The sequence below is a fragment of the Conger conger genome, chromosome 1, assembly GCF_963514075.1.
Source record: "Conger conger chromosome 1, fConCon1.1, whole genome shotgun sequence".
Classification (NCBI taxonomy): Eukaryota; Metazoa; Chordata; class Actinopteri; order Anguilliformes; family Congridae; genus Conger; species Conger conger.
The window spans coordinates 14,764,877-14,784,048 of record NC_083760.1 but is presented as its reverse complement, the minus strand read 5'-3'; the positions used below and the strand labels follow the sequence as shown (position 1 = coordinate 14,784,048).

At 44.0% G+C, this 19,172-nt stretch overlaps 1 protein-coding gene across 2 annotated transcripts in view; it reads right to left on the bottom strand.

The window, feature by feature from the left end:
* Positions 1-19,172, bottom strand: part of adck1 (aarF domain containing kinase 1) — a 148,484-nt gene that overhangs the window by 9,507 nt on the left and 119,805 nt on the right. The gene's annotated exons all lie outside the window — the stretch shown is intronic.

Sequence of the window (19,172 nt, the reverse complement as noted above, 5' to 3'; positions counted from 1 at the left end):
CCAATTGATTAATCCCATCATTGGCAAACTTGTTAATCAAGGAAAATGACTGAAAACAGGTCAAGACCAATAATTAGTTTAAGGGGATATTTTCTGCCACCTCGATTTTGAGCTCAGGAGCGGTCACTGGTAACAGCAACAGAAACGAGGGCCGCAGTGAAACGGCAGAGATGCTGAGACCATAGCTCTGTCCAGGGGAGAGAACCCAAGTAGGCCCAAACTCCTGAATCACACCCCTGAGCTAGATATCCCAGCTAATCTGGTCAGGGCTGGTCCTGGCCACTGCTCGGGAGGTAGAGTGACAGGGGCCAGCTGAGAGAGTGATGTAGTTACACCGTCCTCTTCCTCTCCTCGCCTGTTTACCCAGAGACACTCGACTCTGCCCCAGCGCCCGGTGCCAAAAAACACGCACACCTCCAGCCTCCCAGGAGACGTCCGCCTGCCAAAGGTGGGAAACGTTACAAAAGGGCCAGAAAAATAACAGCTTGTGCGCTAAACGGAAGCCCGTGTTCGGGCGCGAACGTTTCCTTTTTCGCGTTTCCGCCGATGAAGTGAAGACGTTATTTATAGCTGCGCAAATTCAAATTCTCTTTTCCGTTGGGTTTCGTGTCCCTGCATCCTCTGCCTTCTCAGATTCGGGTAAAGGCACAACTCTCCTGGCTGGGCTTGTTCTGTCACACCGAATTTAAGATGCACAGAAATACACGCCTGTCCTGTCTCGTGTCTGTCAAAAGACTGCGTTAGTGCTCCCTTTTCCTCAAGAAACAGCATTTTAACAGTCGCTGGGTACCAGCCATCCCTCTTCACAAATCCAATTCCCCATTTATTCCCACTGTTACAGCTTCTCCTGTAATGTCCAGACTCGGGAATATTAAACAGGGAGGACTCTTACATTACTATTTAACAGAAAACTGAGAAACTAAGAGCTTTGGATCTGGCAGAGGGAAGATTAGCAGTTCAGCATTGTCACTAGAGTGACGAGGACCCGGAGGCAGCGACTGGGCGCGGTCGAGCTGCCGTTTCTCACGGCGACCGCGTTGAGGAATGACCCGCACGGCTGATTTAGAGGCCCGCCGCAGAGAGCGCGCTCCGCCAGCCCGTACGAACAAACGGGTATTTACACCTGTCACCGCCGTGTACCGATGAGCCACGCCGGACACGTGTTTAATCCGCACCCCTCCTTCACACGTTCCATCGTTTACACGTCTGAGCTGAAGGGGGGACGGTCGCCTTTGTTTACCTGGGTGTACCGTCAACTGTGAATGACAGTGAATATGCCCGTTACTATAGAGCCCAGTACAGTGTATTTTTCTACAGGCAGAGAAAAAGCCCACTGTATGCACATCTGTATAAGCTGGGGTCCTAATGGCTGGGGGGAGACGGCAGGGGTGGAGGCCTGCTTCCCAGACTCACTTGGGCAGGGTTCAGCACAGAAATGAAACTCCACACTATGAGCACGGAGGTACCAGATCATAGGATTAAGTAATAATAATAATTACGAAAATTATAATAGCTAATTCATAATTAGGATAAATGAGGGCACGGATGGCGTTGCCTTGAACGAGGCGCTGCACCAGAATCCCCGAGAATGGAGGAGGAAGCTCACGGTCGTTCTCAGGATCGCAGACGAGCGTGAGCACCGTGTTCTGCTCTGGGTGAGCGTGCCGGCTCAGAACGTAAATAATGCAGCGCAACAAGAGAGGGAGCGGCTCAGAGACTCGAGTGCCATTCCCACAGACCTGCGTCTTTCCCCACTTCAGCCACAAACAAGGCCCGTGTTCCCTTTCAAATAAACACTCGAATTTACGCAGCACAAAAGGTATTTGGGATGATATGTTCAGAAGAGCGCAATGTTCTAGCATCAGAAAGCTCACTCTTGTTTTGGTCCAAATATTCAGCAGTGCCAGCATCAGAAAGCAAACACTTGCTTGGGTCCACGTAGTCAGCAGTGCTAGCATCAGAAAGCACAGGCTGGTTTGGGTCGAACAGGAGTTTGTAAGAATGGGATGGGAGCAGGATGGTTTTCCCCATCTCCTGCGAGGGTCCAGCTGGCGGCCAGCGCCAGAACCCTGCTGGGGACGACAGGTGGGTTTGGGCCTGGATCCAGACGCTTCCACACGCTGACTCACACAGGCCGAGGGACGGTGTGTGTGTGTGTGCGTGTGTATATGTGTTTTGTGTGTGTGTGTGAGTTTGTATGTGCGTGTGTGTGTGTGTGTGTGTGTGTGTGTGTGGGAAGGGGGGGCAGTCATGCTGAAAACCTTTGCCCCAGGGCCTTAGAGCACCAGTCGGGGAATGGGAAGATGGCACGCGATGATCACACAGACTGGCAGAGTGCGGCATCGAGCTACAGGCCGGAGGGTGGGGGGTGCAGAACAGGACTCAATATCATGGGGTGCTGGATTGGGGTGCTGGACACAGTGAACCCCACCTTCAATTTTCTGCTGACTGCTTGAGCAGTTTACGAAGAAGCCTTTTCCGGGAAGGGTTCCCCGACATGTCCAACAGCTCGGAGGAGGGAAACAGGAATTTACTAATGTCGCTCTCTGCCACGTCCACAGTGCCACGGGCACCATCTTGGCATATGTGGAGAGACGCACTGGAGTGAGAGCTGGAATGTTGCCTGGAAACCCGGGAGGTCGTCCTATGACATTCTCAGAGAACGGGGAAAGGGGAGGGCCCGGGGGCATGTGACAGCCTCCATTCTCCACCCCTTTGGAATCGTACATGAGAAACTGGGCCGGCACTCACTGTGGTGACCTGAGTGCGTGTGTGTGTGTGTGCATGTGTGTGTGTGTGTGTGTGCGTGTGTGTGTGTGTGTGTGTGTGTGTGTGTGTGTGTTCCACAGCGAAGGCAAGGCTAAAAACAACACAAGATGAATTCCACCTGGGATGCTGCCATTGCCTGCATTTCCTGCACCGCCCAACAGCCAATGTGGGCTGTGTAGAAGCCATGTTATAGGGCTTATCATTTTATTTTTATTCTCTTTTTTTTAGCGTGGGAATTGAAGTGACCCAAGAAAGGCACCCGCCTGGGCAGCAGTCCCAGGATTGGCTGGGTGTGTGCTGGGCAGGAAGGGTCTGCTGCCCCCTTCAGCTCCAGGGTTAATCTGCCCTGGGGGAAAGGGGCCCAGGAGATCGCTGAAAATGGGGTAACAGCAAGCCAATGAACCGCACAGGCAGGTGTACAGGGGAACAGGGCCAGATGTGCCTCTGACACACACACACACACACACACACACAGAATGCACACTCACACACACAAACACACACACACACACACATGCACACACGCAGAATAGACACAGAACTCACATGTACACGCACGCAAAAACACACACACACACACACACACACACACACACACGTCACGAGAATCATGGGCAAAATTCATACTGACAGTATCTCACAAGACAGGGTAAAAAAACGAAGAGAAAACCACACAACCAGGCTACATGGAATATTTTCATAGAATTCCCTGAAGCCAAAATCCAGGGGATAAACGTATTCATACAGTCAGACTGCATTGATCTCTCCAAAAGACGATTATAACAAAGTCACAGTGCTTTAGAGCAGAAGTCATCAGCATTCAGGAAATTACATTTCCCAATGAAGATAAGCGGCGATAAGATAAGGCAGCAGACGACCACGAATCAGGGCTGATGTCTAATTCTCGTGAATTACTACTTTAACATTACAATTGATTAGCAAAATGCAAGCCATCTCCAGTCTTCATCTCCAATTTGAATTATACCGCACATACTGTCATTAATAAGATGATTATTCAAAATCTACAGAAATTATTTTGTAGCAGCTGTCCTCGTCAAAGGCCAAAGGTTTGTCCAGTTTTCCCTCTATCGGTAATTTAATAAAGTAAATCGCTGTCCTGTGTCTCAGCCGCTGGGAGAACTACCATGTAAAACTAGGTTTAGTCCACTTAAATTTAAACTCCATTTCAATTCCTTTGGAGGAGAGCGAAATAAATTTGAGCTCTTCGATTTGATCTGGAGTTCTGGAGCTCGTTTATGGGTCTTACTGAGCTTTAGTGGCGTGAAAAAAACCATTCTGTGACAAATACCTGGGTCCACATCCTGCAATACTGCATTAACCCCCTTCCCCCTACCCCAAAAGCACTCTCTGGTCTTGGTCACATTTACTCATGCTGGTAATCCATACAATCCACCAAACATGAGAACAATTCAAAAGTGTCTGTTGCATCGATTCCAGCACTTTCTCTTTAAGGAATGAGTGTCCCACGGACTAATGTCTTATCTGCTTGGCGGTGCCTCTGCCGATTTTCCTCTAGGCCATTTGCTTGAGATATGGGCCTGTTCCATCGCCCTGAACCACAGTGAGATTATGGCTTCTCTGATGTACAGTACCGCATCTCTTCATCTGTAGATTTATATAACAATGTTAGTTCAGCGACTCCAGAAATAAATAGCAAAGCTCACGCTCGCAGAACGGGAATCTGTTTGCGGTGGAAGAAATATTGCGAGCACCTTCAGCATAATTCCTCTGATTTGCATGAAGCCGCTCCGCACGGCGACCATTTGTTTAGCCGCGTGTTACAGGTCGGCGTTCGGCAGTCAGAAAACAAAAACGATGGCGGTTTACATTTGGTAAATAAGTCACAGCAAATGTCACAGGTTTGTGCAAATAAAGGGAATCCACGCCGGTCAGCTCCAATTACGGCGGGGCCTGATTATGTGTGGTGTTTCTGCTCGAGCAGCACGGCAACTCAGCGGTCTACCTGGCCTGATTCTCTTTGATGTTCCACCTCCACCGCCAGGTTCAGCCCCACATCAAAGGCCCCCCGCTCTTCAGGGGGCTGCAGCGAGCGGCGGAGAATTACCCTCCGACTCCGAGCAGAATTATTGTCCTTCTCTGACGGCGGAGGTAGCCGGCTGTTTAGCAAAAAGGGGGGCGCCCCGGCAGGTTCATGATTCACGGGCGGCGAAGCGACCATTACGGCCGGGGGAAAGGCCAGAGGAAACATAACGCTCGTGCCTTTCGCCCGATTAAGAGCTCACCTGAGAGGAACCCTGCTTCGGAGACTGCCACAGGAAGAAGAAGCTACGCTAACCAGTTAGCATTACGCATGTTAGCATGAGGTGCGCCGCCCGTTGGTGATAACAACAAGCTTTTGGGCCTTCTGATTACATATCAGTGTGCCTCCCCTGGACCCAAAGCACTGAAGGGACGTGCGATTTTACAAATCCGTAACCGGGCAACCGAGCCTTACCCACACAAATTGCATACAATCGAGTGCGTTAATGTCTGACTAACGTTCTTGCACCCGTGTACTTGACGAAGGCCCTCCTGCTCTCCAGAGGTAAAAGGAAACGATGAGATCCAAGGAGAGAGGCCGGGCCACTAAGACGCAGCCTTGACTAACGTGACTCATGGGACGTGAAAAGCGGGGTCTTGGCGTCCCGGCGTTGAGCCTCTCCCGCTTCGTGCGGTAATAAGCGGGATTATTCTTCCCAGCAGCTGACCTTATTGTGATGCTCGCAATGCGTCACAGGTGTAGGAAATGGGTCGCTCCGGTCGAGCGGGGATTCATCAGCATTCCGGGTAAGAGAGGTCTCGTGAAGGACGCCCGGTGGGGAGGTCTGCCGACGCGAGCCGTGACCGAGGGGCTGCAGGGGGGATGCCTGGCTGAACACCTGACGCCCGCGTGCTGATTTGTGGGCTGGTCGGGGGGCCAGCGTGTGTACGACCGGCCGGTAAACAGAACAGGGGGTCTCCAAACAGAAACGGGTTTGTCACTATCGACGAAACTGACGGGGGGGGGGGGGGGGGGGGCGCGTCACACAAGTGCACCCCTTATCACAGCCACGCACAGATTTCATCTGACTATTTTTGGACTCAATATCTTGACTCCAGAGAGCAGGATGTAGGTGAGGAGAAGGCAGCGATGGGGGGATTACTGACACATCCGGTTTCACGTCAGGGTGTCACGCTTAAGTGCTAACACACTGTCCTCAACCCATCAGAACCGCGGCCCATTTAACAAGACGCCGGCAAACACACACTGCTGAGCTCCATGCCTGTCTCAAGGCGTTTGGAACTGAAAGGAAGACAGATGTGGTGGTAGGTGGATGACCGGTGTGGTTTGGCAACAGGATCACAGAAATGCTGAATTATTTCTGACTTAAGTTTGTCTTCATTAGCAATGGAAATCTCCACGCTAATTAACTGCCATCTCGCATCTTTGACTCATAAGGATACAACCACGCTTTGTTCCTCAATGAAACGCCTCTTTGTGTAATACATGGACATCTGCTTAAGACGAAAATGCTTCAAATGACGGAGATAAGTCTCTGTATTCTGTACTCCATTAAAATCCACTCCTTTCCAGCAATTAGAAAGCATATTTTTGGGAAATTCAGTGAGAGAAGACTATATTCTCATACTGAAACCAGCAAAAACGAATTGACTTGTCGATTCCTTGATTGCTGGCTAAATTCAGGCTAAATTCAGGTAAAATCTACACCGTTTCTCGCTGACAACAAAGTTATTTGGTACTGCCTTATTTGCAAGCGATTTTTTAAACTATACCACTACGTTTGCAGCAAACAGAAGTGAACAGCACAATCAAGATGGGAGATAAAAAGCTGATGGCAATCTATTCAAAGACAGCAAATTGTGCAACTAGCAAAATCATAAATGAGCATAAATGCTGTAGCTATTACACCGATAACAATGGCCACCTGGAGTGCTTTGAGCCACTTTTGTCCCAGAAAAAAGCAGTCATGTGGTGAGCTTATATTCTGTGGTCTGCCACTACATATGGCTGTGCTATCCACAATCTCCACCTGATAAGAAGCTTTTACGTATGTGTTCATTTAGCATATTACAAATTCAGAGATTTAACTGAACTAACGAATGACATCATTTTTTAATTTCAAACATAAATCATTATGTAAGCAATAATACAAATGAACACAAATGTTGTTGCTGCCAGTAATTTCAGGATGAATGATACATTTCTTAATATTCTACTTAATATTCCAGAAAATACAAGCGTTTGCCCAGGCCATCAATGTAAATTGGAATTTTGTCTTAATTGGCCTGTCAGGTTAAATAGAAATAAACTAAATAGATGTTACTGACAAAACCACACTGCATTTTCTACAAAGCACAGTACATGGGTATTGTTAAACACACATTTTAAATGGATGAAGGACGCATTAAATTAAATCTGTTAAATTAAAAAATAAAATGTAAAAAAAAAAAACAGCTAGAGCTCAGCGTTGCAACCACAAGAGCCGAGATCAGCCTTCTACTAAGCATAGGATATGACAGACGATCCAATTTCCCCTCTTATCCCCCGCATCCACACTGTGCTACTGTAAACAGTGTACCCACTTTGTTAAGTCCATGAAACCACGTTTAGTGCTCTGTGTCGCTCTGGTAAGTAACTGCTGTTTTGACATTTAATTTTTGTTGTAATGTTTTTTGAATACATTATGTCAGCTGTTTTCGTGAGCGTGGCAAGCAATGGGGGTACACGAGCTATTTTTACAAGGGAGGTTAGGGCAGAAACTACTTAATTCTTTACACATCAGAAATTGATTTAACTGCTTACTGCAAGCCTGTATTAACCCGGAGGAAAAATGACTATTTTCAGACTGGCCCTCTGACACTAAGCTGTACCAACACAAGAGCTTTCGGTTGCCACTTCTCAAGTAAACAGGAGCAACAGCAAAACAGAGTTCTTCGTTTTAGCTGAATGTGTACTCTGCAAAACTACAGAAACTTTAGGGTAAAGAACAGGAACTGCCAAGTCAGGTGGAGACGGCAGTTCCTCTCCACCATGTGTGAGTATACTGTTCAAATAACAAGATGTTGATGGAGATATTCTACATACTGATTCCCATCCTCTGCTGGCCTATAGGTTAAGAGGGTAACAGTTCAGGTATTGAACTAGCAGGAAATCTTGAAAGTCCACATGGATGGATGTAGAGTATGCAGTTCAGAGGGGAGGGGGATGAATCTGTAGCTCCAGGATGTAGAACTTTACTTAATGGTTCCAACTGGAAACAGGTTTTGTTGCCATCGGCATGGCTATGACAGGTATGGATGTTGCATCTCCAAGTCCCATCATGAAAATCCAAGAGGAACCAAAATCTAATCAGAACAGAGCTTGAACTATAGCAGAGATTAGTCCGAGAGATGTGAAGATCTGATAAACAATATCTGGTATATAGAGCATCGCTGGCACGAATATCCATCAGGTGTGTTGCTTGTTTTTTCTCCACAAACAGGCTCCACACGTTCCATGAGAGGCTACAGGCTCTCAAAAAGCTCTCCCCTCTCCCAGTACTGCCACCTCCAGGGGTCCATTAAAAACATGGCGCTGATCAACATGGACACTCCAGCACATGACCTAAAATAATCTCCCCCCTGGGACAAACACAAACCCAATTATAAAAGAGGGAGTCTACGTGTCGTCCCTGCTATCTCCGCAGTAATTCACAGTGACGGCTCTGAGGTCTCGCAGCCACACTGGGGTGGCCGGTCTCGGGTTATGAAGGAGGGGAGGGAACAGCTGGCAGTGGCTATCAGTGATTCAACAAACACGAGCGCTCTGAAATAATGCTCCTGTTCAATAAGAAAGAAACCTTGCACCAACACTGAGAAAAACTCTATGACTTGGAAACATAAAGGAAACAACTGGACATACAGATTTTTTCAATAGCCAGCCAGTTAATATATATGTATGAAAGCAGAGATACAGTCTTTGTGACAACACTATCTTTTTAATACAGCGAACAACGAATGGTGTATTTAGTAGCGAAGACCCACGGTGGGTCATAAAAATGTATGTTAAAATTAAGTCCACAATTGTGCTTTTCTTATATAATGCACCCTGGGCAGCTTTGACCTTTCACATGACATAAAAATAAATCAACTGAGCATGCAGGCACTCTGTATCCGAGATAAGGTCCTGCACTGCATGGGTACGGGATGAGAGTACTGCCCTGAATGTGTGGATAACACTCTTCACACACAGGCAGAGTGAACAGCCAGTCACATGAGCTAACACAGCCGGGCATCCAGCTTTCAAATCCGCTGAAGGACATCGACACGTTTCCATTTCAATTTCAATTTCAACTTCAATTTCCAAATGGACGCCTCATCTTCACACCTCCCCGGCTCTGCGGCTGAACCCCACCGCGTGGAGATAAAGTGCAGTTTTGCGGCACAAAATGCAGAAGGTAAGCAACGCGCATTCTCCCTGCACCTTTCACAGATCCGGTGCGGCCATGCCACGGAGATGTCTGGCACGCTGATGAGCGCTACATCTTTAATAGGCCCAAACACAATGAGGCCTTTAACGAGGGTGAAGAAAATCTGCTCCGCCTCGACCCTTCTCCAACGTCAGCCATTTCAGTCGACCGAAACGCGCCATGAAGGTGGGAAACGGGCCTGATTGCTGGGTCGTGAGACAGCGCCCTGTTAGGAAATGGCTTGAGGAAAGCACCTGTTGCTTTTGATAATCTTCGTAATCTAGGCAAAAGCCACGAGACCGGTAAGACACAGTTTTTGAGAAGTGATATATTTTTTTATGTTGCATGTACCTGATGAGCCTGAGTTTGTAATTATAAATCATGGAAGGAAGATTTATAAATCAAATCAAAAAATATCATAAAGACTGTATTCACATTTGTATCTAAAACTATTAATACTAAGGTATTTTGCAAATGGCAGCAATAAATTCTGTTAGCTTGGGCAAAGTAGGCCATTGTCCTCCTCAGGTTTGAAGGACCCTAGAGGCTGATGATGCCTCTGACACAAAAGAAAACAGAAGCCTCTTCTGGAGAAAAGTACTAAAAGTGAGCATCATTCCCAGATACTGTAGCAACATTCACTTACATTCTGTTCTCTCACGGCAAGCCCTCTGACAGACGGCCCTATAAGCAATCATGTGTCTTTTGGGCACCAAATACTCAAAATGGAGGACATGCTCCTACCTCTTGAACCAAAGCACCATTTATGCCTCATGCTGTTCTTACAAAATGACAAATTCACAGGCCTGCAATCACAGCCAGCCTTGCCAAATTGAACAGGTTTTAAACCAGCATATGATTACACTACACATGATTATGACTAATAAACTGAAGCCGACACCAATACTTTCAATAAAATGCCTTTTGCTCAGAATGTTATTAATTCAACACACATTTATACAACAGACAGCAGTTTTTATAGAATGCAAATATGAATATTTTAGTGAATTTATAAAATGAAAAAAAAATATATATATATAGTAAATAATGCTTGTTGACATTCAGTATTAACTTAAAACTGGACAAAATGATGCATAGATAAATTCCTCTCTTGTAAAAAATGGGGAGCGACTTGTTAGGTTACTCCCAGTTGCATCATCCAGAGAAATGCTTTTTGTCTGCTTTTATTAGATTACATATCATTAATTGATTTTCTTTAATGGCTCTGGTAGAGTTAGCACACTTTATTAGCCGAGGGAAAGATGGAGGTGCTAAACAAGATTTACAGATTTACCAACTGAAAAGGCACCATCTTTTTTTTTCTTCTTTTTTTTGGAAGGCTATATTGGGAGCTATATCTGGCCAAGCTCCAAATGTATTAATGCATTCTCTTTGCCAAATGACAAACATAACTAACTCAGAAATGTAGTTAATAGCATTACAGGCTGTAGGCTCATTATTTATTGTTAATAAACCTACATAGATAGCTGCAGTTAGACATTCCTCAAGTTTACATGCTAGCTGAATATCAACAGCTCAGTCTAACACTAGTTGATCTCATGATGTTATGATTTAGCATTACCATATGATATACATTTTCAGAAAACTTGGTTCAATAATAAACCCTGTGTCATCCTAGGAAAAAAAAAGTCAATATGAAGCCAAAAAAAAAAAAAAAAAATTGCATGATGTCGATACAATGGTTTCAACAAAATATTACTCGTATTCATATCCTGTGTAATTACCTCCTTAATGGTATGGATGCTATTGGTATTTCAAAGCTGGAGGCGAGAGAAATGAATGCGTACATGAAGACACAGGGTAGTAATTTTCTGTCAATAACGTTGTTTGCTGCTACTGAGAGATTAATCAATGTGGAACAAATAAATACAGTATCTCATGTACGACAAAAAAGTATAGACACAGACATTCCTATGGTTTACTGTAGTGCCATATACATTACATTACATTACATTATTGCCATTTAGCATGACGCTCTTATCCAGAGCGACGTGCAGTTGATTAGACTAAGCAGGAGACAATCCTCCCCTGGGGCAATGCAGGTTAAGGGCCTTGCTCAAGGGCCCTATGGCTGTGCGAATCTTATTGTGGTTACACCGGGGATTGAACCACGGACCTTGCGTGTCCCAGTCAGGCACCTTAACCACTACGCCACCCTACAGAAATTCTATGTACACCAGGTTTAGTATAATTGAAAATATGTATTCATTAATAGGCTGGGTACGCAGGAGACATGTAACCACATCAGCCCAAGGAGAACTGCAAAGGTCAGAACAATTGCTGGATGTAGCTACACATAGAAATTAAATAAAATGATAGAAAATTAGATTTATTTTGTCTCTGTAAAATGTTTTATTAATTCATGACATTAGCAGTCACCCAGCTGCTACTCAGTGGAAACGATGCAACACTCTTTTTGACCAGTTCCATGGCAAACTGCACATCATCTTCATTAATATGTATTTAAGAGAATATATGATAGAAAAATCAACCACAGACAAAAAAGAATAATAATTTAGTTACCTTGCCAGTGAATACTACACTGCATGCAAGTTTCTGAAATATAGCAATCCAGAGCTAAATACATGCACAGATACAGTTTTCATCAATATAAATTCTATAGCTATAACAGGAAGGGTTAACTTAGAACGTCTTCACATTCATTACCGCCAGACCTGGAGGGTCTTAATTTTCACTTGGTATTCTTTGGTTCAAAGCTCAGTAGTTACTTTTTTCATTTCAGAATAAACTCAATTTTAGATAACAGACACGGCGCCAACAATGAGAGTATGACTGGGAGTCGAAAGGAATCTCCAGAGGCAAAGGTGTTTGCTCAATAGAACATTCTCTTTCTTCTCCATCAAACTTGCTGAGATAAATTTAAAAAGGAAGCTTTCGTGCAGCTGTGGAGTAACAGAGGACTGAAGAGTCAGGGGAAAACACACCCCCAGGACCTGACAAACTAGGTTTCATGTCACAATCCAACCGCAATGCCAGCCTATCAGATTCCACAGGAGAGGGGATACCGTTCCAGCATTAGGGCATGGAGGAACTGCAGGTTTGCTGTAGAACAGAAAACAGGCCACAGGCTAGGTTAAGCGATTTCAGAACACATAAGGTGCAGCCTGTAGCCTAGTGGCTAAGGTACACAACTGGGACCTGGAAGGTTGGTGGTTCATGCAATAAGATCTGGATCTGGGCCCTTGAGCAAGGCCCTTAACCCCACAGTCTAACAAGACATGCCACGACACTAAAATCCTGTTCTTTCATGGCACACACAATTCAGAAGCTTATCGTACTGTACATTTTAATAAAGGAAACTCACTGCACGTCTGTTGCAAATTGTTGCACATAAATTCTCAGCATTCGACAGGCTGCAATAAGACTACCTTCTCCTGAAACACACAGGGGCTCATCAGCTGAACATATCACTGCTGTGGAACAACGCTGGGAAGGGGGTAGAAAATTAAATGCAGACCTTCTGTTTACGGTCTTCCACATTGAACTGAGACCAGATCGTCAACAGATACTGTCATGTGCATATACACAGCAATAAATAAAAAAACCCAACAGCACCAAGGCCCGTCTTTTCAAGATTCATCTTCAGAAAGTATGGGTGTGAATTAAGCACACATACAGTATGTGTACTCAAGAGCGATAGTAGGATAAACAGTGTTTACTGTATTACATTACATTACATTACATGGCATTTAGCAGACGCTCTTATCCAGAGCGACGTACAACGAAGTGCAGATCGAACACAAGTACAAGTGCGAAGAGGACCCGAGAGGACAGAACAGTTCCGAGTCCTAGTGTAAACATACAGATAATCAGAACCCTTGAAGAATACAATCAACTTCCAAACTAGCATACCACAGTTGGAAGCTAGAATACTCTGAGTACAACAATAATAATCTGTATAATGTGTCCTGTCCCTCTCTAGCACCATCGACTTCAGAGTACCTCCGCTAAGGGACTGTTAGCATGCCTCCAGCCCATATTTATATATATATTGTAACATACAGTTGACTAGATTAAGCAGGAGCCAATCCCTCTTGGAGCAATGTAGGGTTAAGGGCCTTGCTCAAGGGCCCAACAGCAGCACTGGGGGTTGAACCACCAACCTTCCAGGTCCCAGTCAAACACCCCAGCCACTAGGCAGCCCCCAGTCTGCACCAAAGGGTGATTTCCAAATAATTGGAAGGTTTACCTACCCATCCACCAAGCTACATGACTATGTATCCATCTGTCTGTATACAGTACGGAGGGCTGTGTTAAGGCAACTAGCCATCTAACGGCGTGGTTGCAGCAACCCCTCGAGCAGGATTAACTAGAACTTCCCCGCATTTAAATATGAATGTACAGATTTAGGTTTCTATGGAGCAATGATGGGATTATGTGCTAAAATAATTCACTCCACAGCTGTGAAGAGATTGTGAAGTGCACTTCAAAATTATTCATAACCTTGATGAAGAAGAACAAAGTAGGTCATATAGAATAGGCAGTGACCTATACTGTTCGCTTAAAATTGAATTGAGTATTTTCATTTATACCAATATAATTGCTGAGAGAAAACCATTTTGTATCTCCCTAAAAATCTACCCAGAAATGGTCAACATGCACTCAGATGCTTCAGTGGCTACAGAATTGCCATTTTGTAATGTCTCTGAACTCGAACCCGATCAAAAATCTATGGTCGAAGAGGGCAGTCAGTATGGAGGAGCGGTCGGACGATTCCTCATATATGAATGGCTATATTCTTACTGAAAATATCTATGAGTCAGCCTCTGCTTTCCCCAGCATGGAGTCGTTTCCCGGAGTAAAACATTAACAGAAAAAAGAGCATGTTAGCGCACATTGGAAAGGTGTTCAGCGCTGGAGGGGGAATTAAAGATGGGCCGTTCGGATGGAAGATGAATGGGAACAACTGCTACAGGGCACAATGCCAAATAGAAAATAGAACATATAAAACATAAAACGGAACATATAAAAGAGAAATTCATTCTTTAAAAAAAAGAAAGAAAAGTAAAAGCATTTCTAGGGCGTGTTGAAGAGGCATGACTCAATAAAGACAAAAGGAAATGATCCAATTAGAAAATTGTACCTTTTAATTTAAGTGGAAATCTGAGAAGGTGGAAGTGAGTCACTGATATCAGGTGCTTCTGGGAAAAAAAGTCACATTTATGTCAGATTATATTTGCTGGTGATTATTTTTTGTCTTTCTTTTTTTTTTTGGTTTAACCAGGGACTACACTTTCCATAGAGGAATGCTTTGCCAAATATAGCATCGTGACAACAATGGCCGGAGAATTAAACAAACCGACAGCCATTTGCACAATGGAGAGACTGGTGTACAGGCAGCTCCGCTTTGTGCAGCAAAACAAATGTGACATTCTCACGGCCGTGGAGAGGCTCTGAGTGACAGGCCGATTTCATGTGTGTTTTTCACATTTCCTGGCAGCGGAGTGGATGTGTTCTCGTCAATGTTCCATCTATCATCTCCCTCTTCCCAGATGTCGGTCTCTCCCTCCCCGGCTCTCGTGAAGTCGGGGACTGCAGGTCGGTTTTGCCCGCGCAGGAAGCGCTTTCCCGCTGTAATGAATGTAAATTGCATTCGTTGCAAGCCAGCGCTAATGGTTCCGCCTTTTCTGTCCTTGAATGTAAAACAAACAAAATGGAATCTTAACTAGAGCCGTTTAAATGTTCCACTGAATCTTAATGGCCACATTGTGCCCCGGGCTAATATTCCCACCCATTCTCCTAGCGAAAATGAATGGTGATGGCGCAGGTACGGAAATAGTTCACACTGAAATCTCCATTAAAATTTGACTTTGCCTCAGACCAATTTATTGACTTAGAATTCACAGCACTATATCAAAGCAACTTTCGCGGTTATGTCAGTGGAAATACCTCTACACAAAATCCTCTATAGGATTTACTTAGTTTGTACGAAACTTTGGCAACTCATGAAACATGCTGCCGTAAAGTGTAGCAGCTTACTGTACATACAGTAACATGTCATAAAATCGGCACTGGCAGTTAAAAAAGTCTGATGACCATTGCAAATAAAATAAAGTAAGACAAAATAAAATAAATAAGACAACACAAATGTTACCTTTTTGAAGGAATAAGTTTCAACTCAGATTCAGTGAACAACAACTCAGAAGCTGACAGGATTTACAAAACAATCAGCATTTGAAGCTATGAATTTGCATAAACTCTTTTGACCTATAATCTGCTCAGACACTGACAGTGCGACCCAGAAGAGCTCAACGCGGAACCGAAGAGGTCCAACCTCACCCAGAGGCACGAGAGACAAAGATGGTAAAAAAAATATATAATAATAAAAAAATAAAAAATAAACTCTCACTCTCTTCCAGAGCGAGGCAGAGTAATTCACAGCAGCCTTTGCTGCAACATGGACCAGCCATTTTGAGATAATAGGCCTGTGCCACACACCATCCTCTAACACAGCTACAGTTAATTACGCTGATGGTGGGATGGGTGTAATGGGGATGAGCTCTGGGATGTGGGAGAGGGGAGAGCAGGACTGGAGCCGTGTACACCTTACCTTACCTCTAATGGTCTGTATTTACTGAGAGCCTTGAAAGATCCCATGCTTACAGCACTAAACATAAAGGGCCCGGTATTTAGATATGCTCTACAGAATGGGTATGGGGATGTTCCATGTGCCAAGATGCTCTTTCTGTTTCAGATGCACCGTAATTTAACCACTGTGTTGTTTATTAGAGGGAGCAAAAAGGCCCGGCTAGGCTGGGTTTATAGTGCCAAAAATATTGCAATTATCTTGGCTGTCATTTGCTTTTATGCTACTCTAGTATTATGTGCGTTTTCAGCAAAGAGAGGTGAGATGCACTAAGCACGAATGCCATCAATGCACACATATTTCACACATAAAAGTGCGACACTATCTGCAATTCAAAATACAGTTTAAAGCCATTAAAGTTAGTTTGATTTTCAAACATAAAGTACGTAAAAAAAAAAACTGTAAAGCACTTCTCAACATACTTGATGGAGAGACTGTAAAATACAGAAAAAATGCTACTAACCAACTTGCAGGTGAGTTTTTTAAATAATCAATGCGCCACCTTGAAAACTGGGGCTTCAAGTGCCATACACTTGTTCTGCAAGCTACAGAATACACTTCCTTCAGTGCTCTGCTGATTTCTGAAACCATAAAAATGAATATATTAATACAAAAGCTTTGTGCTACATGGATATGCAACTTAATTGCAGGCTATAGCTGTGGAATGAGCAAGGCTAAGTGTTCTTTAGAGCGGAAGATAAGGACCACTCCACAGCACTATACAGATTGCAGAGTTACTCTGAGTTAGAGTTCGATGAGAAGCGCGTAAAGTAAAGGTTGACGTTATTAGCTGTCATTACAGTGCAAGGCAGAAAGATTTTCCTTCGTGAACATGATATTCCCGTCTTCTTAATTTAGCATAGGGGAATTAGGGGAAAAAAGTAGAAAATAGTAGATCCAGCATGTGTAACTCAATGAGTGTTTTATGCTTGAGCTCTCAAACTTTGATGTACAGTGCCCTCAATAATATTTGGGACAAAGACCCATCATTTATTCATTTGCATCTGCCCTCCATGTGGTTAAAGTGAACATTGTCAAATGTTTTAATACATTTCGGTTTCACCATGTAGAAATTGCAGCAGTGTTTATACATAGTCCCTTCGTTTCAGGGCGCCATAATGTTTGGGACACAGCAATGTTATATAAATGAAAGTCGTCGTCACGTTTAGTATTTTGTTGCATTTCCTTTGCATGCCATGACTTCCTGATGTCTGTGACCCATCAACATCATCAGAGTCTGGATATCTTGTTTTCAGGTTGTCCGACAAGCGATACTAAAACTCTTTGCATTTGAATGGATCTCTCTGGGAATTGATTCAGCGGTAAATTATGCTTATACAGTATAGAAAACATTTGGTGGCTAAATGGCTTTAAGTCATGAAGGGTCCAATGTATCAAATGAGCCTCAGACCACCATGCTGCTTCCAGATATAAAGAAGAGAGGAAATATAGAGAATATAGAGTCATTAAACTTCTCATGTGAACTCAAAGGGGAATGTGAGTCATGAACTGCAACAATTCAGCAAATATTAATGAAACAAAACTTTAAAAAGGTGCTTTAAAAAACTGTATGTAGATCCAGGTAAATGTCATTTGTAGTTGCTACTTCAGAGTGTACACGTTCAAAAGGAAACTAAGAATTTTCTCCTATTTGGTCAGTTTCTATATACTCTAAATCCTCTAAAAACTGTAAATCCTACCAACATGACCGGCATAAGGTTAACCTTAACACACTTTTATATATAAAAAAAATTATCAATCCATAAACAGCTTTTATCAGTCTAGAGCATGTTCCCTATAAGTGAAACAAAAACATTTGAGTGGATCTGTTGTATGTTAAGTTAAACCATGACTGCACTCATTCAATAAGCAAGTGTTTGCTGCATCATGCTGGAGAAAGTTTCGCAACAGATTCCAGCAGATTAGAGCAGCAGAGCCACAAATAAATTAGCATGCAAAGGCTAAGGTAATTATGGGTACATCCACCCACACGAGTATGTGGTCGTGCTTCATTTCTTCAGCATCGCCTGGTTCCGTCCACACCTCTCCTGTGTCTACCATGTCTCACGGGAGTCTCATCTTCTCACATCTAAAGCAGACTGACTTGCAGGCGCGAATGCAAGGGGAAGACCATGATCTTGCTGCCGATGGTTTAATGCACTTTTCCACCGAGATGAACACAGAAACCTGAGATAACCCTGGTCTCAGGGAAATCACAAGAGCCTTATGCATGCCCCAGGCACTCTTACACAATGAAGCTGATTGATTATAAAATATGTAAATGTTCTCAGTGAACATGCGATGGTAGGCTTTGGTACTCGCGTACCTATTTCATATTCTCTTCTGCCCATTTGCTTTTAAGACTGCTCTGACAGTGCCACCGTATAGAACAGAACAGATGAAGGAGATACTGTACCTCAAGGCACTCTACTGAGGCAGGCCTAGAATTCTGGATCCGTGAGCTTGCAAATGGGGCAAAATTGGCTACAAATATGTCACAACTTTGCTTCACAACTATTATTTTAATTTGTTTTCAGTTAGTATAACCAGGTAGGCGCACTGTGAACTCACATTTTCAACACTTACTTGAGGAAAGAGGGAGATGCAATGCGATGGATTGTGTAGCCGATCAGATGGCAAAATGCAGAGAGATGGCGGGTAGCGTAGTGGTTAAGATAAATGACTGGGATACGCAAGGTTGGTGGTTCTAATCCTGGTGTAGCCACAATAAGATCCGCACAGCCGTTGGGCCCTTGAGCAAGGCCCTTAACCCTGCATTGCTCCAGGGGAGGATTGTCTCCTGCTTAGTCTAATCAACTGTACGTCGCTCTGGATAAGAGCGTCTGCCAAATGCCAATAATGTAATGTAATGTAAGATGTTTTTTATGGGAAGACTTCATGTCTTTAAGACTGCCATGGAATCTCTAATAACCACATTGAATTAGAACCTTTAAACTTAATGTTCATCTGAAGGACTGCATCTTGTACAGTGCAGTGCCACCATCACTTCAGATTTGGAAATATATTTAGTTCAGAGACGAGCACCCCCTATTGGCCGGCATGTCTTCCAATAGCAACTTTGTTTTCCAAGGAGGTCTACAACCAAGACCGGTCTTGCTTAGCTTCACCAGTTTGCCAAGAGAAGTATATAGGTGTATAGATAAATCTCCAGAGAATCGCCATGTTTAATCCCAAGCTTTGCAAAGGCTCTCACAGTTACAACATGAAGGCACTGCTACAGCACTGTACAAGCTAAAAGCTGTGACACAAATTACCTTCCATAGCTTTGCAAACTACGGAGCACT